The 25,629-nt window shown below is 32.4% G+C and overlaps 1 long non-coding RNA gene across 2 annotated transcripts; it reads left to right on the top strand.

Moving 5' to 3' along the window:
- Positions 1-15: 15 nt before the first annotated feature.
- On the top strand, positions 16-25,290 carry LOC143058492 (uncharacterized). Of its 2 annotated transcripts, none has more exons than XR_012973085.1 (4): positions 16-79; positions 6,633-6,708; positions 17,559-17,972; positions 23,510-25,290. It is a non-coding gene; the product is annotated as an uncharacterized LOC143058492 (long non-coding RNA). The 2 variants fall into 2 exon arrangements; XR_012973086.1 differs by having other exon boundaries at positions 45-117.
- The last annotated feature ends 339 nt before the right edge of the window (positions 25,291-25,629 follow it).

Here is a 25,629-nt window from a genome sequence, read left to right on the forward strand (position 1 = left end):
GTCTTACCTGAACTGGTTCCCTGATTGCATTTGGATAACAGACTTTCTTCCATCACACTGCATGTGTTGATCACTGACTGTAAGTAGTAGAAGTTGAACTAAAAAAACAGTTTGAAGGTGAGGATGTTTGTTTCATCCACAGACCTGGTACCCGTTACCTATTCTGTAAATTCCACCTTTCTCAGACGAACCACTTCGGTTTGGAAATCCTCAGGTTACCTGACAGTGACAGGTATGGGGAAAATCTGGATTCAGAATATTTTTTGTCATTTGCTTGACCACAATAATGTCAACTGTTCAATGCTTATTAAATAGAGCAATAATTTCTCTTACACAGTTTAAAAAAAAACAATTTAAAATTCAGAAATAAAGTTATTCATTAAAACTACCAAATATAGACCTATTCAAGTACACCTTTGGCTTAATTAAGAAGTTCTGGGTCAAGTCAGATACTGATACCAATAGTATATTCACCTGTTACCTATTACCTTATCTGTACTCTCCGCATCTGACAGGCGCACCACCAAACGGTGTATTCAGGATTAATATGCTATATAGAGGTATAGAGGGGGGATAGGACCTTTATCGGGACTCCGGGATCGGGTGTTTTTAAGCTCGGGATTTCGGGATTGACCCTTTCGGGATCCGGGAATCCTTTTTTTCTGATTTCGGGACGTCGGGATTTACTTTATTTAAATTCGGGACCTCGGGATTTCGTTTTTTTAACTTGTTCGGGATCAGGACCCCTACTACCCCCCCCCCCCCCCCCTATATACACAGGTCATAATCACAGGGTTGACACTACTAAATTGTCAAATTGTTACCTATTGTAGTATTTTAATCAGTAAGACTTTCTAAGATAACAATACGAATACTAAAAATCTGCACTAAAAATAAGGTGTATACATTGTAGGTACAGTTTTCAATTTGTTAGCGGGCATGACGTAAAACAGCGAATCCAAGAATTAAACTTTATTTATAACTAATATAGGACAATGCTGTTGATTAAAAAATACTCCATTCCAGGACCTTTTGTTTTCCAAATAATTAATATTACCAATAATTGATAAGTTCCAATTCGACGGGTTCAAACAGAAAGATTTGAAAGCAGAGAAAACTGTGTATCTTATAATCGGCATGACTTTATCAGATGACAATACCAATACTAAAATAAGGCTTGCACATAGTTATATACTTTAATTCAGGCATGGACCCGCGATATCACAGGTGTGTTCTAGTTTAATTTAAAGTTCTGTAGGACTCTTTGTAAACAATAAATGCTGGCATAATTAACATAATACTTATTTTAGTGACTTAATCACAATGAAAATCTGTAATAGATCAACCTAATTAAAAGTCTCTGTTTTTTTTTTTACAAAAAACTAAGCTTTACTTGCATACAACCCCTATTTTCTATTCGTTTTTTTCTTTTTTTTCTACTCTATTCTTCCATATAGTAACCGCCTTCAACAAAAGTAAGATGTTGTAATTGAGTTAATATTGATGCTTTGAAATTGAAGATTTGAAAGAGTCTACTGAAGTGCAATTTACAATGTTATCCGGTAGTTTAGATCAGGCCATGCAAAAATGATTGTTTGTTTCCCCCATCCCTGCTGGGAATGAAGATGAAAAAAAAGAAAGAGTTGTTTTGGTTTTAAAATTGTCTGATATTTTTTATATAGTGTTTAGTTTAAACAATATTTATTCAGATAAATCAACATTTAACAATATTATACAACATGCACAAAAGAAATAATATACCGGTATATATTATTGAATAGCAATATAATATTTCCAACAAAAAGTTAATTACCAAAGGATATAATATATAGCGTGCAATAAATTCCAATATTGCACTAGTGCAATAAATCTTCAAAATTCATGAGTCATGCAATGTCTTTATCTACTGTGGATTCATTAATATTCTTTGGATATCAATTTCCGTGGTTTTCATGGGTACAGGCCTAGGTGAACCACAAATTTAAAAGTTATCAAAGAATAACAAATTTTCTCTATTAGATTGTATGCAGTAACTTTGCCAAAACCATGTTCTAAACAAAACAACACAGTGATAATTCAAACTGTGCAATAAAACATTACTCTGGACTTACTAACTATTATTATTGCATACATGTAGCAATATAATATTTCCCACAGATAGTAACCAAAAGTAATTTAAGTGTGCAATAAATCTTCAAAATTCATGAATCTTCTTTTAAACCAATTTTAACTTTCAAATATTATATTGCTACACAATAATAAGGTTATTGCATGAATATTGGGGAATATTGTCCCTTGTAGAACATATTTGATTGCACTCGCAATCTCTTGCAATAACGTAATTCTACTCTAGACAATATTCCCCAATATTCATGCAATAACCCTATAATATTATTTTAATTTATCAGATGCTGTGAAAAAGTGTCCTTCAATTGGACATTATTTCATGAAAAAGTACTATTAAATTCTGTCCTACAAGGTTGACTTTCAATAAGAGGACTTTTTCACAGTGAAAGGTGTCCTTTAAAGGGAGATAATAAAAAGTTCACTGATCTTTAATTCTGCTAAGGTTTTTTTACCTATTCTGAATCAATTAAAGAAAATGAAAAATCTAGTCAATGGATCACAGCTTATTGGGAACAACAAGCACCAAATCTGAAGAAAGTTCTTACATGAACAAAATTCAGTACACAGAAGGTGGCAGAAACACAAAAATGCAGGGATCCAAGATGTGGAATGTGCTAAATGCTAGAAGTGAGACAAAGTAGAACTCTGAAATCAGGCACAGCAATTAAACCAAAATTAAAGCATGAACAGGGCGTTTTATAGCTAACTATGCGGTATGGGCTTTGCTCATTGTTGAAGGCCATACGGTGACATATAGTTGTTATTGTCTCTGTCATTTTGGTCTCGTGTGGACAGTTGTCTCATTGGCAATCATACTACATCTTCTTTTTTATATGAACTGTAAATCATAAAAAAATATTTATTGTGCAACCTGTCCCACTTGTTATCATAAGTACATAGGTCAAACCAATAGGCCAATTGATAGAGTGAGAGTTCACAAAGTGACAGCAGATAAAGGACCCGTCAATTAGAAACTCTCCATGTTCAGGAACATTTTGACCAATGTGGAAAGGGAAAATTTAAAGTATATCCCTTTTTAGCTCACCTGACCTGAAAGGTCAAGTGAGCTTTTCTCATCGTCTGTGCCGTCGTCGAGCTGCCCCTGAATTGTTAATTTTAAGGAAATTTTGCAGTTTTTGGTTATTATCTTGAACATTATTATGGATAGTGATAAACTGTAAACAGCAATAATGTTCAGCAAAGTAAGATCTACAAAAAAGTCTGCATGACCAAATTGGTCAGTTGACCCCTTAACGAGTGACTGCCCTTTATAGTCAACTTTTGTCAATTTTTTCATAAATTTTTAATTGTAATTTTTACAAAAATCTCTTCTTAAACTTTTAAGACAAATTTAACCAAACTTGTCCACAATTATCATTAGGGTATCTAGTTTTAAAAATGTGTCCGATGACCTGGCCCGGGGAACCAAGATGGCTAAAAATAGTACATAGGGTGAAATGCAGTTTTTAGCTAAAATCTCAAAAACTAAAGCATTTAAATAAAATCTGACGAGTTCAATTTGTTCATTAGGGTCAAGGTCTATCTGCCTTGAAATTGCTAGACTAATCAGGCAACCTGTTGTTGGGTTGTTGCCACTGAATTGGTAATTTTAAGAAAATTTTGCAGCTTTTGGTTATTATCTTGAATATTATTATAGATAGAGATAAACTGTAAACAGCAATAATGTAAAGCTAATTTTTAAGTAAGACCTACAAATAAGTCAACATCATGATGAAAATGGTCATTTGACCCCTTAAGGAGTTACATGTATTGTCCTTTATAGTCAATTTTTTACAATTTTCCTAAATTTTGTAAATCTTGTAAAATTTTACAAAATATTTTAACTACTGGGATAGATTCATGGGTTCATTATAGATAGAGACAATTGTAAGCAGCAAGAATGTTCAGTAGAGTAAGATCTGCAAACACATCACCATCATCAAAACAAAATTTTGTCATGAATCCATCTGTGTCCTTTGTTTATAATGTTATGCACATAGACCAAGGTGGGCGACACAGGCTCTTTAGAGCCTCTAGTTTAAGATGTGGACCGAAGATAAAATTCCATGTGAAGCCAAGGAACCCTATTTTCTTGAACTGTATAAGCTGACTTTAAATAGGAAGTGAAATTTGGTCCATAAATAAGATTCCGTAATCTGGTAATATATACAAACTACCACATGATGTTACTATTAGGTAACGTCACAAGCTGTTACTAGTAACGATAACAGTTCTGTCTGATGAACTCTAGGAGATGCGGTGAAAGTGCTAACAGAAACAATGTTTGATTTATAAAGTGATTTTTGTCAAGCCTGCAACTTTTGTTGCAGAAAGCTCGACATAGGGATAGTGATCCGGCGGCGGCGGCATTAGCTAACTTCTTAAAAGCTTTATATTTTAAAAGGTAAAAGACATGGATGCTTCATACTTTGTATATAGATGCCTCATGTTACGAACTTTCCGTCAGTCACATGTCCAATGTCCTTGACCTCATTTTCATGGTTCAGTGACTACTTGAAAAAAAAGTTAAGATTTTTTGTAATGTTAAATTCTCTCTTATTATAAGTAATTGGATAACTATTTTTGGTATGTGCGTACCTTGCAAGTTCCTCATGCCCGTCAGACAGTTTTCCCTTGACCTTGACCTCATTTCATGGATCAGTGAACAAGGTTAAGTTTTGGCGGTCAAGTCCATATCTCAGATACTATAAGCAATAGGTCTAGTATATTCAGTGTATGGCAGGACTGTAAGGTGTACAAGTCCAACTGGCAGGTGTCATCTGACCTTGACCTCATTTTCATGGTTCAGTGTTTATAGTTAAGTTTTTGTGTTTTGGTCTGTTTTTCTTATACTATATGCAATAGGTCTACTATATTTGGTGTATGGAATGATTGTAAGGTGTACATGTATAGCTGACAGGTGTCATCTGACCTTGACCTCATTTTTATGGTTCAGTGGTCAAAGTTGAGTTTTTGAGTTTTGGTCTATTTGTCTAATACTTTATGCATTAGGTCAACTATATTTGGTGTATGGAAATATTTTATGATCTATATGTTTGTTACACAGGTTTTATTTGACCTTGACTTCATTTTCACGGTCCATTGCTAAGTGTTAAGTGTTTGCGTTTTGGTCTGTTTTTCTTAATTTGTAAGCAATAAGTCAACTATATTTGTTGTATTGAAGAATTGTTAGCTGTACATGTCTGCCTGACATGGTTCATCTGACCTTGACCTCATTTTCGTGGTTCATTGATCAATGTTTCGTTTTCTTGGTTAATGTTGAGTTTATGTGACAGTTGTAATAAAGCTTTATATTTAGGTCTATCAACATAATATCAATGATTAGTAAAGAAGGCGAGACATTTCAGCGTGTGCACTCTTGTTTGTGCATTTTATTTTTAAGCTATATATATATATGTTCTTTGAAAATTTCTTAATACATTATAGATCATCAAAAATGTGTGTCATTAATATTTACATGTACTTGGGACCTTTTAAATGTTCAAAACTGTTCTATTTGCTTAAAAGTAATCTGAAGCAATTTCTAGACATGCTTCTATCATCAAGGTAAAAAGCCTTGTGACCTAAATATTGATTCATCAGTTAAGCTAATTTTTTTGTTTTTTTCATTAATAAAAAAATTTACAGATGATTAAGTATAAAACAATTATATCTATTTCAAGGAAACTATAAGAATGTTTAGAATTTTAAAAAGTCACAGAATCTAAATAGAAAAATTGTAACTTTGCATTATTTGTTAAAGGGACACTCAGTGACAGTATGGACTCAGTGCATTATTATGATAGGAGCACATGTCCTGTGCATGCTGTGTATATAGTATAATAGATTTATTATGTCTTGTCTATCTTAAGTTTGATTAAACTGCCTACTGGGAAAACATTATTACATGTTTACATTCCCAATTACTACTATTAGTCAATTATGTGTGAAACATTTCAATTTCATGGGTTTTAATCCTCCAGGATATAAATGAAGAGATATAAAATTTTTATTCTCAGTACTGTCTCAGTTACTTACTTAAAGACAATAAAAATATAAAATTAGGGTAATATAATATTCCCCCAAAAAATGAACACTGAGAAGTTCTCACTCTGATACACATTTCAAAGATCAATAAAATCATAATATATCTTAATTTATAAATTAGATGTGAGGACATGATGGGTAATTTATAAACTCTTTCCTTACTTAGAAAAAGCACCTGGTTTCCTTAAGAGCAGAAAATTTCAGGGGGAGGATGCAGAGCCTCTATATATTTACCATTCTCCTGGATACTGATTTGTGAACATGTAAAAATAAGGCAGATAAATCACTCATGTAACCTCAACAACGATAGCGACAAATGTATAATTTTATTTACTTTTTTCAATTTCTCATTGATGTGATGTAAATTTTCTGTTAGAAACTCACACGACTGTCTATCTAAATTAGTGTGACAGTTGCACAAGACTGTTTTATCTTAATTTTACAGATTTTTTTTCTAGGTGTACAACTGTGCAAGTATTGAACATCAGCTTGAAATGCAATGTGACCTAAAAGACAGCATAATAATGGACAGATGTAAGTAATGATAAAATAGTCAATGATATGGGAAATGTATAAAATTGTAAGAAAAAAGTTGATAGGCATATTATTTTACACCTGTCCCTCCGTCGGTCAGTTAGCTATAGGTCAAAGTACAGCCTTCAACAATGAGCAAAGCTCATACTGCATAGTCATATATATATAAGCCCTGAAATTACAATTGTAAAACAATTCAGAACTAATGACCTTAATATTAATATACAAATAAAATAACTAAAAACAAATATATGCAACACAGCAACATACAACAACCACTGATTGTCCAGGTTCCTGACTTGGGACAAGCACAGAAGATGGCAGGATTAAACATGTCAGCGGGATCCAAGCCCTCATAAAATCATGTATTTTAGATATTCTCAACAAAATCTGATACATGTATATCAGAAATGTAATTAACATCAACCATTGTCAACACTTTTAAAAGTTGTATTTAACTTTATTTGATTTATGCTTATGCAAAGAAGATGTGGTATGATTGCCAATCAGACAACTCTCGACAAGAGACCAAATGACACAGAAATTAACAACTGAAGGTCACTGTACTGCCTTCAACAATGAGGAAAGCCCATACCCCATATAAAAGGCCTCCAAATGACAAATGTAAAACAAGAAAACAAAAAACTTAACTGCCTAATTCAGTCAGAGCTCTGACATAAACAAGTCAGAATAAAATGACTTCTTCAAGTCAGAAAATGTTTTGAAATTCTGACCTGTACGGGTCAATTTTTGTTTTGCGTAGTTTTCCATCGAGTCCGTCAAACCAGAAGATATTTTGAATTTGCCGCCGATCTAAGACACATACGATCACGTGGTTTTTTGCGAGAGATCACGTGTTTGAGAGTCGTTGTTTTGGGAGTTTCTCGAACGAGAAGTTATTGAAAATATAGTGATTATTTACGTTTTTTTAGTGCAAATCTAGGTCAATGTGGTCATTTTCAGAAGGTAATACATATTACCTCCGTATTTTCTTGGCCATTTTAATATTTTTTGCGTGTGAAGAAGGTCTTTGCAAGTGATTTTGTTGCTGTTTCATGAAGGCGCGTGACCTGTAAATACGGACGCGTGGCCTTTGAGATGACCGGGTGTCTGACAATTCTGACTTGTTCAGGTCAGAAAATGTTGTTATGATAATGAACTGTTAATTTCGGGAGACAACTCGTGTTGTCTTAAACAGTATTAACATTAATAACCAGTCACTGCAATTTTAAAAGTAAAATTATTGCTTCGAGCTGAACATCATCACGTGATTTTTCTATTTTTAAACTCAATCATGAATTGACTTTTTAACCTTTCCGAGTTTGCGGCTTATAAATATATTTGTTTTTTCGTTTCTCCCAATGAGAAAAACGATCTTTTGAGTATTGATATTAATGAAAATGAAATGAAATCGGAATAATTTTAATAAAGGTAAAGGGAAGGGAGGGTTTAACCAGAGACATATAAATAGTATACATGTCTCTGGTTTAACTAAAGAACCGAAATATTTTTTTATTTTTATTTTAAAAATGATTTTAACTTGAGAACATTATAAAGAGATTCACAAAACGGGTTTTTCAATTATGAACATGGAATATGATATTAAAAACAAATGAAATGTAGGGTAAGGCTCCAGGGATCACCCTACCCCTGTCATTTGACAATGTTGAACAGTCGAGATCCCTGCTCCCTTAACTCAATTTTTTCTCGCTGTAAAGTATAATGAAATATACCAGGCTACAGTGGCGGATCCAGAGGGGGGGTTCGGGGGGTTGGAACCCCCCCTTTTTTTTGGCCGATCAATGCATTTGAATGGGGACATATAGTTGGAACCCCCCCTTTATCCTGGGTTGGGAACCCCCCCTTTTTAAAATGGCTGGATCCGCCCCTGGGCTAGTCTCTATGGGTCGCCCCACCCCTTGTTATTTGAGAATGATCTTATATCTTGAAAATGGTCGAGATCCCTCCCTGTAAACCATATATATTCTTTTTTATAATGTCAAATTGATTTGAATGAAATATACCGGGCTAGTCTCTGGGTTTACCCCCTCCCCTGCCATTTGCGAATGTTCTTATATTTTGTAAACGGTCGAGATCCCCACCCCTAAACTATATATATTCTTGTATAGGAAAATAAAACAAACCCAATGTAATATAGGGGAAGTCCCTTGGGGTGGGGTTCACCCCTACTGTGTGAAAACATGTAAATGGTCAAGATCCGCACCCCTGAACCATATATATATTAGTGTAAGGGACAACAAGACAAATCAAATGAAATAAAGATAAAGTCCCTTGGGGTCACCCCACCCCCTCATGTTTGAAAACTTGTAAACGGTTGAGATCCCCACCCCTTAAGCCTATATATTATTATATGGGACAATACAACGAATCAAATGAAATAAAGGGAAAGTCCATGGGGGTCATCCCCATCCCCCTTTTTGAAATGGTTTGGATCACCACCCCTAAATATTCTATAATATTCCTGTTCGTCATTTCAAGAAGATTTGAATGACATACAGGGTCAATCCCTAATTATATGGCATATATGTTTTCCTATGAAGTTACACATCTATAATTCTTACCCCAGATGCTTAGCCACATAAAGCATTAACCTTTTATTTGAAATATAGATAGTCTTTGTTTCTACAGAAGTGAGAAGAACATTGGAAGTCAGTATGTTCTGACCTATAAAAGTCTGAATGTTCTGACTTATGAAAGTCTGAATGTTCTGACTTATTATGAAAGTCTGAATGTTCTGACTTTAATTTAATAAGGCCAGAAAGACTCAGAATGATCTGAAGATAATGACTTGTTTTTAATGTTTAGAGTATTTAAGAATATGAATGCTCTTGTCATGCTAGTACCATAAGAAACCCTGACAAGATTTTGTTCCCAAAAAAATATATATTAAGAATAACAAGTGTACAATTGAACATAAATTACAAAGTTATAAATGTTGCTAAAAAAATATATTTAAAAAACACCCAATAGATAGTTGTAGTGAAAATATTATGTATTTATATGTACCACTTCTTGACCTGGACAACAAAGTCACCAAACTTAGTCTGATTTTCTAAGTATGTTCTTCTCAAAATTTTTTTTACAGAACATGATTTGACCTGTTTAAGTCAGTTTACAGAAAAAAAATCCGATCAAACTAGGTTTCTTCATCTTAGCCCCACCCTTTTTCTCCTTATCTGAATCGACTACTGTTGGGATAATTAATTTTTTTTTAAGAAACAATTCAGTCAAATGGTTTTTAGAATAATGTTTTTTACAACCAAAAGTTCTATATGTTAACTTTACAGAAAAAAAGTCATGAAAATGCAGAAATAAAATAAATTTTTAAGATACAAATTTGATAAAAAAAATACATTTGAATATAAAATATACCAAATACATTTTTTTTATAGTCCTCAATATTATGACTTGAGGGGACCATATTTCATCAGTCTTTTATCTGGTTTGTCATACATTTTAAAATCAATATGAAAATCCTAGACTTAAAAGTTGACATAAGTACTCTTTGAAGTCAGAACATGATTTGACCTGTTAAAGTCAGTTTACAGAGAAAATTAAATCCAATCAAAACTAGGTCTTCTTCTTCTAAGCCCCTCCCCCTTTTTCTCCTTATCTGAATCTGCTACTGTTGGGATAATTAATTTTTTTTTAAGAAACAATTCAGTCAAATGGTTTTTAGAATAATGTTTTTTACAACCAAAAGTTCTATATGTTAACTTAACAGAAAAAAAGTCATGAAATACAGAAATAAAATAAATTTTTAAGATATAAATTTGATGAAATTTGTTAAAAAAAATACATTTGAATATAAAATATACCAAATACATTTTTTTATAGTCCTCAATATTGTGACTTGAGGGGACCATATTTCATCAGTCTTTTATCTGGTTTGTCATACATTTTAAATTCAATATGAAAATCCTAGACTTAAAAGTTGACATAAGTTTAGTTTTGACTGACTCTTTGAAGTCAGAACGTGATTTGACCTGTTAAAGTCAGTTTACAGAGAAAATTAAATCCAATCAAAACTAGGTCTTCTTCTTCTAAGCCCCCCCCCCCTTTTTTTTTCCTTTTATCTGAATCTGCTACTGTTGGGTTAATTAATTGATAAGTTTATTAGAAACAATTCAGTCAAATGGTTTAAAATAATATATTTTACAACCAAAAGTTCCATGTGTTAACTTAACAGAAAAGAAAGGTCATAAAAATACAGAAATATAATAAAATTTAAAGATGATTTGATGAAATTTGTAAACAAAATACATTTGAATATAAAATATTAGTTCTCATCATTGTGACTTTATTATTGGGTGTCTTTTATCTGATTTTCCCATACGTTCTTAAATGCATATATTTATGACAATGCCAGACTTAACAGTTGTAATAATAAGTTAAAGTGAAGTTTTTGACTGACTCTTTGAAGTCAGAACATAATTTGACCAGTTTAAAACAAAATACAATTAAATATTGAATAATCAATATGCAAAATAAACTTTTTAGCTCACCTGGCCCAAAGGGCCAAGTGAGCTTTTCTCACCACTTGGCGTCCGTCGTCGTCGTCGTTAACAATTTACATTTTGAACTTCTTCTAGAGAACCACTAAATGGAATGGAACCAAACATGGCATGAATGTTCCTTATGAGGTGCTGACCAAGTGTTGTTACTTTGTAGCCGATCCATCATCCAAGATGGCCGCCAGCGGGGGACTTAGTTTAACATAGGACGCTATGGGAAATGCATACAAATGACTTCTTTTAGAGAACCACTGAATGGAATGAAACCAAACATGGCATGAATGTTCCTTATGAGGTGCTGACTAAGTGTTGTTACTTTGTAGCCGATCCATCATCCAAGATGGCCGCCAGCCGGGGACTTAGTTTAACATAGGACCCTATGGGAAATGCATACAAATGACTTCTTTTAGAGAACCACTGAATGGAATAAAACCAAACATAGCATGAATTATCCTTATGGGGTGCTGACCAAGTGTTGTTACTTTGTAGCCGATCTATCATCCAAGATGGCCGCCAGTGGGGGACTTAGTTTAACATAGGACCCTATGGGAAATGCATACAAATGACTTCTTTTAGAGAACCACTGAATGGAATGAAATCAAACATGGCATGAATGTTCCTAATGTGGTGCTGACCAAGTGTTGTTACTTTGTAGCCGATCCATTATCCAAGATGGCCGCCAGCGGGGGACTTAGTTTAACATAGGACCCTATGGGAAATGCATACAAATGACTTCTTTTAGAGAACCACTGAATGGAATAAAACCAAACATTGCATGAATGTTCCTTATGAGGTGCTGACCAAGTGTTGTTACTTTGTAGCCGATCCATCATGCAAGATGGCCGCCAGCAGGGGACTTAGTTTAACATAGAACCCTATGGGAAATGCATACAAATGACTTCTTTTAGAGAACCACTGAATGGAATAAAACCAAACATGGCATGAATGTTCCTTATGAGGTGCTGACCAAGTGTTGTTACTTTGTAGCCGATCCGTCATCCAAGATGGCCGCCAGTGGGGGACTTTTGAATGAAATTAAACATGTTCCTTTCCTTATAAATGAGGTTGTGTTGTCACTTTTAGCCAAATTTTATATTTTTTTATATGATTTTTCAAAATTTGCGGTCGTATAAAAACTAGACTTAAAAGTTGAAATAAGTTTAGATGGGACTGACTTTTTGAAGTCAGAACACGATTTGACCTGTTAAAGTCAGTTGACAAGAAAAAAAAGTCCTATCAAAGCTAGGTGTTCTTCCTCTAATCCCCCTCCCCACTAAATATCAATCTGCTACTGTTGAGTTAATTAATTACTGATTTTTTTTAGAAACAATTCAGCCAAATAGTTATTAAAATATAAAAAAAATTTGCAACCACAAGTTCCATGTGTTAACTTAACAGAAAAGAAAAGTCATGAAAATACAGAAATAATACAATATTTTTTTTTTAGATACATTTGTAATTTGATGAAAATCTCAAAAAAAACAAAATGCATTTGAATATTCAATATATCAAATAAAAATGATCCATATAATTTAAATCAATATGAAAATCCTGGACTTAAAAGTTGAAATAAGTTTAGTTTTGACAGACTCTTAAAAGTCAGAACATGATTTGACCTGTTAAAGTCAGTTTACAGAAAAAAAAATCCAATCAAACTAGGTTTCTTCATCTTAGCCCCCCCCCCCCCCTTTTCCCCTTATTTGAATCTGCTACTGTTGAGTTAAAAAAAATAATTAAGAAACAATTCAGTCAAATGGTTTTTAGAATAATGTTTTTTACAACCAAAAGTTCTATTTGTTAACTTAACAGAAAAAAAGTCATGAAAATACGGAAATAGAATAAATTTTTAAGATATTAATTTGATGAAATTTGTTAACAAAATACATTTGAATATAAAATATACCAAATACATTTTTGTATAGTCCTCATTATTGTGACTTAAGGGGACCTTATTTCATCAGTCTTTTATCTGGTTTCCCATACATTTTAAAATCAATATGAAAATCCTAGACTTAAAAGTTGAAATAAGTTTAGTTTTGACTGACTCTTTGAAGTCAGAACATGATTTGACCTGTTAAAGTCAGTTTACAGAGAAAATTAAATCCAATCAAAACTAGGTCTTCTTCTTCTAAGCCCCCAGCCCCCCCCCCCCCCCCCCCCCCTCCACTCTCTTCCCCTTTTTCCCTTATCTGAATCTGCTACTGTTGAGTTAATTAATTGATAGGTTTATTAGAAACAATTCAGTCAAATGGTTTTAAAATAATATATTTTAAAACCAAAAGTTCCACATGTTAACTTAACAGAAAAGAAAGGTCATGAAAATGCAAAAATATAATAAAATTTAAAGATGATTTGATGAAATTTGTAAACAAAATTTATTTGAATATAAAATATACCAAACACATTTTTTTATAGTCCTCATTATTGTGACTTTATTATTGGGTGTCTTTTATCTGAATTTCCCATACATTCTTAAAGCATATGGCAATGCCAGACTAAAAAGTTGTAATGATTAGCTAAAGTGAAGTTTTTGACTGACTCTTTGAAGTCAGAACATAATTTGACCGGTTTAAAACAAAATACATTTAAATATATTGAATATGCAAAATAAACTTTTTTATAGTCCTCATTATTGCTCCGTATGGGGACCTTATTTCCTCTGTCTTTTATCTGGCTTTTCCGTACATTTTTAAATCAATATGAAAAAACTAGACTTAAAAGTTGAAATAAGTTTAGTTGGGACTGACTCTTTGAAGTCAGAACACGATTTGACCTGTTAATAAGTCAGTTGACAGAGAAAAAAAAATGTTCAATCAAAACTAAGTCTTCTTCCTTTAAGCCCCCTCCATATCTGAATCTGCTACTGTTGAGTTAATTAATTCATAATTATTTTTAAGAAACAATTCAGTCAAATGGTTTTTAAAATAATGTTTTTTAAAACCGAAAGTTCCAAATGTTAATTTAACAGAAAAAAAGTCATGAAAATACAGAAATATAATAAAATTTTAAAATAATTTGGAGAAATTTGTTAACAAAATACATTTGAATATTAAATAATAGTACCGGTATACCAAATACACTTTTTTATAGTCCACGTTTTTGTGACTTTATTATTGGGTGTCTTTTATCTGAGTTTCTTATACATTCTGAAATGCATATGACAATCCCAGACTTAAAGTTTTTTACTGACTCCTTGAAGTCAGAACATAATGTGACTTGTTCAAGTCAGTTTGCACAACAGGATTTACCTCAATGAAATATTAAGATACAATGTATCAAAAATATACCAAATTATCTTTTATATATATAGTTCTTATAATTGTGACTTAATTTTTTGTGATTTTTTTCCTACTTGTATCCATACATTCTAAGTTAACAATCACATCACAATCATGATAATGCACGACTTTTACAGAACTTTGCAAGCCATTTAGTTTTTGACAGACTCTTTTAAGTCAGAACATGATTTGACCTGTTTAAGTCAATTTGTCCGAACATGCCCATTTGACCTGTTTAAGTCAATTTGTCTGAACATGATTTGACCAGTGTTCAAGTCAGATTGCAGAACAAATTTTCCAATTAAAGCTAGGTGTACTTCCTTTAAGCCCTGCTTCTGAATCTGCCATTTGTGAATTTATTTGATAAATGTTTAGAAACAATTAAGTCAAATGGTTATTTATTTTAGGGGATCTTACATATATTTCTTATGTCTGACGTTCCCATACTTTCATTTAATATCATATGTCAGTGCCCCACTCTAAAAATTTCAATAAATTTAGTTTTGGGCTGACTGTTATAAGTCAAAACATGATTTGACCTGTTTAAAAGAAAATGCATTTAAATATTGAATATACCAAATATTTTTTTGTATAGTCCTCATTGTGACTTTAGGGGACCTTTAATATTTTCTCTGTCCTATATCTGGCTTTCCCATACATTTTTAAATCAATATGACAGTACAAGACATAAAGGTTGAAATAAGTTTAGTTTTGACTGACTCTTTCAAGTCAGAACATAGTGTGACTTGTTTGAGTCAGTTTGCACAACAGTATTTACCTCAATGAAATATTAACATGATTAAAATAATAAATGTTTTGCTCTTGATAAATTTAGCTAAAAGTGGATGAAAATAGATCCCTTATTTTTTCCTTGGAAGATTTGAAGTATTGTCATGGTACCAGTAAATGTATCCAATATTGTATTTTGTAAATCTTTTGATATTGACAGTATTAATTTTGAAATGATCGAATTTGATGAGATAAATATATTATGTTAAGATTCTGGAAAGAAGAAGGTATGACGAGCCCCACTTTTTAAACTCTTTGATTCGAAACTAGTAATCACTATATTTTATGGAGATTGATAACAAAGTGGTAGTAATGACTGCTTCAAGTCAGAACAAAAATGACCTCTCTAAGTCAAAATGTATTAAAAAGGGACATAAATCTTATTAGAATATGAAGATATTAAGTCACAATATTTTATGCAAAAGCTGACCTGTGGAAGTCATTTTATGATAAATTAAAGTCTGACATAAACTGACCTGTACAAGTCATATTCTGTTGAGTGCAAGAAGGGAGACAACACTTTCATCAAATTATATCTGACCTATGGAAGTCATTTTATTCTGACTTGTTTATGTCAGAGCTCTGACTGTAATTTATGTACAAAAAATGAACAAAAACAAATATATGTAACACATCAACAAATGACAACCACTGCATTAAAGGCTCCTGGCTTGGAACAGGCACATACATTACATTGTACCTTAATATTTTAATTCACATATTGGTATAAAATCTATTATGTTTTTGTACGATCCAAATTTTTTTTGTTGATTGTATAATGGTATGATGTCGTGGTCATCATCGTCAGAAGACACATTGTTTTCCGGATAATAACTTTAGTTTAAGTGATTAGATCTTTATGAAATTTTCTCAGAAGGTTCAAAGTACCACAAAAGGAAGGTTGGGATCAATTTTGTGGATGATGGTCCCAACTGTTTAGGGATTAGGGCCCAAATCAAGCATTTTTCTAGTTTCAGGATAATAACTTAGTGTACAAGTATTTAAATTGCTCTGAAATTATACCTCAATGTTGAGACCACACGTAGAAGGTTATGATTCATTTGAGGGGTTATGGGGCCAAAGTTTAGGAATTCAGGGCCAAAAAGGGGCCAAAACAAGCATTTTTATAGAAGCTTCCCTTCTGTTAAGGGGCATAAAGAGGGGAGGGGTTAACATTAGAACACTGGGATTTTATTTAAAAAAAAAATCAAATGACTTGAAAACTGTAAGTGATAATTATAAACCCATGCAGTCTTCAGAAATGATCACAGGATAATAAAACAAATCAAATGAAATATAGGGTGAGTCCCTGGGGGAAACCCCCACCCCCTTCAATTTGAGAATGTGCTATTATCTTGTAAACCGTCCAGACCCCCACCCCTAAACCATATATATTCCTGTATGGGACAATAAAACAAATATAAAATAAAAGGGAAGTCCCTAGTGGTCACCCCCAACCCCTCTTGTTTGAGAACTTGTAAATGATCAAAATCCCCACCCCTAAACCATATATATCCTTGCATGGGACAATAAAACAAATCAAATGAAAGAAATGGGAATTCCCTAGGGGTCATCCCCACCCCCTCTTGTTTGAAAACTTGTAAATGGTCCAGATCCCCACCCCTAAACCATATATATTCTTGCAAGGGGCAATTAAACAAATAAAATGAAATAAAAGGAATTTCTCTGGGGTTCACCCCCACCTCCCTTGTTTGAAAACTTGTTAACCATCCAGAACCCCACCCCTAAACCATATATATTCTCGTATGGGACAATTAAACAAATCAAATGAAATAAAAGGGGAGTCCTTCAGGTTTACCCCACCCCCTCTTGTTTGAGAACTTGTAAACAGTTCAGATCCCTACCCCTAAACCATACATATTCTTGAATGGGACAATTTAACAAATCAAACCAAATAGAGGGGGAGTCTATGGGGTTACCCCACACCCTTTTGTTAGAAAACTTGTAAACAGTAGAGATCCCCACCTCTAAACCTTATATATTCTTGTATGGGATAATAAAACAAATCTAATAAAATATGGGACCATGGAAATGGCTTATTATGGGAGCTTTGTTTGGGAGATTTTGTAACAGCATTCTGTTACAATTACTTCTTGTTTATTACATATTTTAGTGTATTAAAGTAATTATACTGCTTCGACCTTTCAAAATTCTAAGAAAGATCTATCTCTTTAATGGATAAATAAATGAAACTAGTCAAGAACTCAACAGATAATTTTTTTTTCAGGTTCTCTGATTGTAAGTACCTGTTGGCCACACACATGAATACTCTCATTGCATTCAGCTAAATATCAGAAAAATCAAGAACAAAGGAAAAAATGCCGAAACTGTACAGTCACTGGTCAGGATTATTTCAGAAGTGCAATTATAATACAATATATGTTACTGGTTAATTTCTATGATTTGTAACATGTGTGAATTTAAACAACACACAGAGGCTTGCATTATTGTTTTACAAGAAAGACACCAAAAGATGCAGTCAACATTTATCATTTTTATCAAAATACGCCCAGGACAAACCATGGGTACACTTAGCTTGAAAGATGGTGCTTTCATACCAAAATTGCCTGGAAGTAAAAGAAATAAAGAGCCAAAATTCATGTCAGCAATCAGGGGATAAGATGAAAGAATACAGAATAAGGTACTGTCATGTTCAGTCTGTATAAGAGTCCTGATGCTCTATATATATACAAATGTATATGCATTTTGTTATGCCCCGTCATAGCGGTGGGGGCATTTAGTTTTATCCTTGTATGTTTGTACATAATATTAGATTTAAGAAGATGTGGTATGACTCCCAATGAGACAACTCTCCATCCAAGTCACAATTTGTAAAAGAAAAACCATTATACATAGGTCAAAGTACAGTCTTCAACACATGTACAGAGCCTTGGATCACACCCAACAGTAAGCTATTATTAATTTAAGGACCCAAAAAATTACTAGTGTGCAACCAGCTTTGAAACATTAAACCAAAGGTTTATTCTATATAAAAAAGAGAAAAGAGAAACACTTATAGTGCATGATTTTCTCACTTTGTTGAAGACCCATTGGTGGACTTTGGTTGTTGTCTGCACTTTGGTCGGGTTGTTGACATATTTCCCGCATTTCCATTCTCAATTTTATTAAGAAGTTATTGAACTTTATTCTTTGAAAATGTGATGGAGGTATCATGTGCACATGGGGAATCTGTTTATTTGTTTTAGTTCACTATAAACATGTATAAACTTAAGTTTGCTTAACCAAATGTACTGAAACTTATACACAATACTTATAACCACAAAACTCAGATCAAGTACTCATTTGGGTACTGTGTGTCACTTTTACCATTCTTAATTTACGACCCCTTAAAATGTTATATGCAAGCAGGGGCATAATCTGTGTCCCATGGACCCATTCACCATTTATTTATTCACAGAATTTTGAAAGGAATAAATAATCCATGATGTTCATATAGATAAAACATATGGTTTCAAGAATTTTTATCTGTTTATTACAGATGAAACGAAACTCTAACAACATGAACAACACAAAAAAATAACTAAATAGCATAGATGCAGTTTTGACCTATATCATGTATATTTATATAAAAATAATGATGATTGCCAATGAGACAACTATCCAACAAAGTTTGAATAAAGTGGATATAAGCAGTTTTAGGTAACTGTACACCCTTATGAATGATAAAAACCTGTACTGTACATATAGTCCGCTGTAAAAGGTCCAGACAAGAAAAAATATGAACAAAAACATTTGAGAAAACTAAAGGCCTAATTTATATATAATTTACAACAAAACAAGTAGCGAAAATCAAATGTATAACATAAGTAAACCAACAACTTATGGGATTACTGGCTCCTGACTTGGGACAGGCACACAAAGAATGTGGCAGGTTAAACAAATTTTTGGTTGCTCAAACCTCCCCTAACCTGGGACAGTGGTGTTACAGCACAACATAAGAACAAACTATAAAAATCAGTTGAAAAGGTTTCATCATATTTGTATAGGTCAACTGTCTTGAAATGATCAACAAGTGATTGTAGAATTGAATAACCAAAAACACACAAACATCTAACGTGACGGTACCCAAATTGCACCTATTTTGACAGTTTTTTCAACTACGTTTTTTTATGATCAAGACAAAAATTTCCATTTAGTGTTTATTTTGTAGCCGTATCCTTCTTTATTATATAGGTACACCAATTTGATTTTCAATTCATATGGAATCATAGAAAAATTGGTCTGAACTAACCTCCAAACCATCAATGATTCTGTAATGAGGAGTACCCAAATTGCATCCATGCTTAAATTCACATCGTCAAAAGTCTAATAACCGAGCTTTTGTTTAATTTCTTCAAATATTTTGAACAATTGGATATTAGTCCATGCTTACTCCTCATATTTTACGAAATGGATACTTATAATATATTGTATTTGCTAATTTTAAAAAGATGACGTTTTGATGACGTCGCATGGTGACGTTTTCGTACATTTTGCTTTTTCAGTAAACAGTCCATCTGTTGATAAAGACTGTGAACGTTTTGTGTATATCTAAATATGTTTACCTATGTTGAAAGACGTGCATAGTATCAAATCATAAAAATACAAATTGTTTAGTCTCTAGGAAATCTTGTAAGATTTCCGTTGTAATTTTTAGCTCACCTGGCCTAAAAGGCCATGTGAGCTTTTCTCATCACTTGGCGTCCGTCGTCGTCGTCGTCGACGTCGTCATCGTCGTCGTCGTCTGTCGTCGTTAACAATTTTTCAAACATCTTCTCCTCTGAAACTACTGAATGGATTTGAATGAAACTTAAAATGATTGTTCCTTAGATTATCCTGCACAAAGTGTGTGCTTCGATTTTTGATCCGTCAAAAAACATGGCCGCCGTTACTTAAAATAGAACATAGGGGTCAAATGCAGTTTTTGGCTTATATCTCAAAAACGGAAGCATTTAGAGCAAATCTGACATGGGGTAAAAATGTTCATTAGGTCAAGATCTATCAGCCCAGAAATTTTCAGATGAATCAAACAAACCATTGTTGGGTTGCTGCCACTTAATTGGTAATTTTAAGGAAATTTTGCAGTTTTTGGTCATTATCTTGAATATTATTATAGATGAAGATAAACTGTAAACAGCAAAAATGATCAGCAAAGTAAGATCTACAAATAGGATAATATGACCAAAATTGTCAATTGACCCCTTAAGGGGTAAATGTCCTTTAATGACAATTTTTCACAATTTGTTCATCATATTTGCTAACTTTAAAAAATCTTCTCCTCTGAAACTACTGAATGGATTTAGATGAAACTTAGCATGATAGTTCCTTAGATTATCCTGCACAAAGTGTGTGCTTCGATTTTTGATCCGTCAAAAAACATGGCCGCCCTTACTTTAAATAGAACATAGGGGTCAAATGCAGTTTTTGGCTTATGTCTCAAAAACGGAAGCATTTAGAGCAAATCTGACATGGGGGTAAAAATGTCCATAAGGTCAAGATCTATCAGCCCTGAAATTTTCAGACGAATCAAAAAAACCATTGTTGGGTTGCTGCCACTAAATTGGTAATTTTAAGGAAATTTTGCAGTTTTTGGTCATTATCTTGAATATCATTATAGATAAAGATAAACTGTAAACAGCAAAAATGATCAGCAAAGTAAGATCTACAAATAGGTTAATATGACCAAAATTGTCAATTGACCCCCTAAGGGGTAAATGTCCTTTAATGACAATTTTTCACAATTTGTTCATCATATTTGCTAACTTTAAAAAATCTTCTCCTCTGAAACTACTGAATGGATTTGGATGAAACTTAGCATGATAGTTCCTTAGATTATCCTGCACAAAGTGTATGCTTCGATTTTTGATCCGTCAAAAAACATGGCTGCCCTTACTTTAAATAGAACATAGGGGTCAAATGCAGTTTTTGGCTTATATCTCAAAAACGGAAGCATTTAGAGCAAATCTGACATTGGGTAAAAATGTTCATTAGGTCAAGATCTATCAGCCCTGAAATTTTCAGACGAATCAAACAAACCATTGTTGGGTTGCTGCCACTTAATTGGTAATTTTAAGGAAATTTTGCAGTTTTTGGTCATTATCTTGAATATCATTATAATAAGATAAAGATAAACTGTAAACAGCAAAAATGATCATCAAAGTAAGATCTACAAATAAGTTAAAGACAATTTTTCACAATTTGTTCATCATATTTGCTAACTTTAAAAAATCTTCTCCTCTAAAACTACTCAACCAAATTCAACCAAACTTCATTTGAATGATCAGTAGGGTGTATAAAATAAAGTTTGTGTTTTATTTTTTATTTCGTCAAAAAACATGGCCGAAGGCATTGTTTACCAGGTGAGCGATTCAGGCTCTTGAGAGCCTCTTGTTTCTAAATAGGTGCAATTTGGGTACTCGGTGCAATTTGGGTACCCTTACGTTACTGTCAACACCAAATTCCCCAAAACAAAAGATTAAAGGGGGATCGCAGGCATAAAACAATTTTTGTTTTTAAACATAGAATTTTGCAATTTTTTTTCTAGAAATAAACTTCATATATCCTATACTTAAATAGAAATTCTAATATGACGTCCTTATTACACTTTGTAAACAAAGCCGTGTTCTAATGAGCACAAAATATGTTTGACACATGCGCACAAACTTACTGTTTGTATTTACTTTATTTCCATCGTTATCCTTTAAAATATATATTATTATATATTTTTATGAAACAACACATATTTACCCTGCTCGTAGTTTTTAAACTTATCAAATATGAACTGCAATACACAGACGCCTTGAGGAGGAAACGAGAACAGCCACACATTTTTACGGTAATTTCGCACGCTTCGACCTATAAAAATACTGTTTTTGTCCTATTAGAATCGAAATAATTCCTTCATGTCATGCTCTATGCTCATTTTAACATGGGTAGGCATTATATTTGACCACATTTTACATCTAGCTAACGCTCAGTGTAAAATATTGACAAATATAATGCCTACCCATGTTAAAATGAGCATAGAGCATGACATGCAGGAATTATTTCTTAAATAAAAGTATAGGGTCACAGTTCATTAAACCTCACAATCTGCCTTCGAAAGAAGCATGTATTTTTTGCTAAGTACCTTTTACTGTAGAACTGAAACATGTAATAGGACAAAATGTAAGAGGAAAAAAATGTAATTTCAAAATATAAAGAACTAAATTACAGAAATTGCTTAAATTTTACAATAGTTGAGTTTTAGTACAGCTTATTTTGAGAAAAAATAATAAAAAAATATAAGTAACCCATGAGTTGAAAAAGATGTTTGAATTTTAATGCCAAAAAATGGCATTTTTTCATCTAAGGGAGATAATTTAGAGCTTTTTCAGTGATATAAACATTTCAAAAATCATCTGGGGCCAAAACAAATAGATTTTTTGGTTGATGTTTGTACCATATATCATATATTTACCTCTAATAGTATAAAAATAAAATTTGTAATGAAAAAAAAATGTTTAAATTTTTGCTGAATTTTTATACCCTCATACATCCTTAAGATACAACTTTAGGTGACAGTAATGGTCTTGACTTCGGAAAGCCACATGCAAACTCAATGTTGCTCCCCTTGTAAATCTCGATCAGTCTTTTTAAAAAGAAAAAAAGTAAACATAAAAGAATGCAGGTTGTCAGGAACATTCAATTGAAGAAAGGGAAAGAACACAACTTTACACTAAATAATTTTGAAAACTTATTGCCTATACTATCTTTATTGATAACAGACTGAGCCAAAAATGTTTTCATCTACTAGTACGGACACTAAATATTAAAACTTGTGCCTTTATAACTATATAAAATTTTGAAAATATTCAATTGTCCGAATCAATATTTACTAGTCTGGGGCATTGGACTAGTGGCTAACATGGCTAACAGTGCAGACTGTGATAAAAAATTTCAGAAACATTATGTACATTATGATCATTGTGATTGTGTTAAACATCAGACAATTAAGGCAATCAAAATGGTCAGAGGGGGCAAAGAAGTTTTGTTAAAAATGTCAAATGGTTATAGTCTCAACCTATCAACATGATCAAAATTGTTGATTTCACAGTTAATATTTACTTTTAGAATGTTCAGCGGAATAGAATGTTTTTGTTATATTTTATTAAATGTTAATTTACTTTGTTCTTATAGGCAGGAGTGAAAGGAAGAGAAAACAAGGCATCAGTAAAGAAGCAGACCAATTTATAATGATATGTAATAATTCCAACTGAATATGTTACAAACATTGCACATGCTATGAAGATTTATTCCTATGTATACTATGATTTGTAGTTATCTTTTATTGTATGCTGTTGTAATATTATAAAGTACTACTACATGTATTTTTATATTTTGCTGTGGAGAATATCAAAGAAATTTTAAATTAGAAAAATATAATTAAAGATAGTTTCTTCCATGTTTTCTGTGACAAAAAAAAATTGTGCACTTAGGAAAATGAAATGAGGCTACATTATTGAATATTTTTTAGTTTGAGTTTGAGGGTTTTTTTTCATTCCTATTTTAAAATTTCATTAGCATTTGAATGAGTTGAAACTAGTTTTTATCAATTATTTCGTTTTCAAGATGTACAACAGTACAGTAGGTAAAGGTTTTTTGTACAATAGTTTACTATGATGTTATGGTCACTCAAATAAATTTGAAACTTTGTACTTTCAAGTGTTCATTATGAAGTCAGTATTTTTTAAACAATTACAAATAAGTTACTGAACATGGAAATCTGATTGTGGAAGAAGGGTACAATGTGTTATGGACGCATATCTCAATTGCCCTCCTCACCAGCCTCTCAGTAATGGAATTTTGACTTTGAAAATTTCCTTAGTTTACACTGAAATATTTGTGATAACCGGGTTAGTTCAGTTTTAGGAGAACCAGGGGTATTTTATATGCAGTTAAATAAGCTTTTGGACAATACATGTGCTTGGGGATGTTAATAATCCTGAACCTTAAATCATAGTTTTATAACTTGCAATCTTTTGAAGTTTACATGTTAAAGTTTATGCTTAGGCCAGTTTAAAGTCAACCTCTTATAAATAGGATTTAGAAGAGGCCTAAGACCCCCTTTTTGTGGGACAAATTGGCCTGATATTATATTTAGAAAATTACTGAAGCATGACAAAAGGGATGCAATAGAGAGCAACCTTAATATTTCTAAGAAAAGTAAGGAAAAATGTGGTCATAAACAAATACATTTTTTTTTCAGTTAGAAACATTTTTTTATGAATCAAAATTTTTATGAATCAAAATTTAAAAAAATAAGTTTATGTAAAAACTTTTTTAGATGTATCAACATTTTGTATTGTAAAATCTTGAAGATTTTGTTTTTCGGGATTTTTCCCAAATATGTTTAAGAAATCAAAATGCATTATTTCTGCTTGTAGATTTTATTTCGGGATTTTTCCCGAAATGGGTAACAAAAATCTATGTAACAAGTGAGTGCCTGATATTAAATTAATATTTCAGGATTTTTCCCGAAATGTGAAAAAAAAATTATTAGTCGGTAGGTCTAGCATATACACTTGATTTTTCGGGATAAATCCCGAAATATTTGAAGACATCTGTGTACATATTTTGTAGTTAGTTAATTTTTGTCGGGATATTTCCCGAAACGTGTTACAGATATTTTTGTTGAAACGCTCTGCCAACATATGTGTTATAAATAATAATGTTGAAAATGATTTCGGGATATTTCCCGAAAAAATAGTTGTCACATACAGCTTCACTACAAATATTTTGAAACTTTCATATATTTTGGGAAATTTCCTGAGCATTAAATGTAAATTTTATCAGTTTTAAGAATAAAAACATGGAATATTGTAAAAAATGTGTGTTTCTTTATGAAATTTGCATTCAATTTATGGTTAACATTGAAAAAGATTAGAAAAAGGAATAAAATGGATTTTACTCTTTTAAAATAGAGTCTGTTTATAGCAGTACAAATATGCATTTGATTATTTCAGATTGCCAGGTCAAAATAGTTCCCGAAATTATTATAGTTGATACAATGACACGTAAGAATAGGAAAGTAAAGTGAGTATTACAAAGATATTATTCCACTATGTGTAAATAATGAATTGATCGCTACACCTGTCCTAAGTCAGGAATCTGATGTTCAGTAGTTGTCGTTTGTTAATGTGATTTATAAGTGTTTCTCGTTTCAGGTTTTTTTTTTAATATAGATTTGACCGTTGGTTTTCCCGTTTGAATGGTTTTACACTAGTATTTTTTTGGGGCCCCTTATAGCTTGTTGTACG

Source organism: Mytilus galloprovincialis, chromosome 14, assembly GCF_965363235.1.
Source record: "Mytilus galloprovincialis chromosome 14, xbMytGall1.hap1.1, whole genome shotgun sequence".
NCBI lineage: Eukaryota > Metazoa > Mollusca > Bivalvia > Mytilida > Mytilidae > Mytilus > Mytilus galloprovincialis.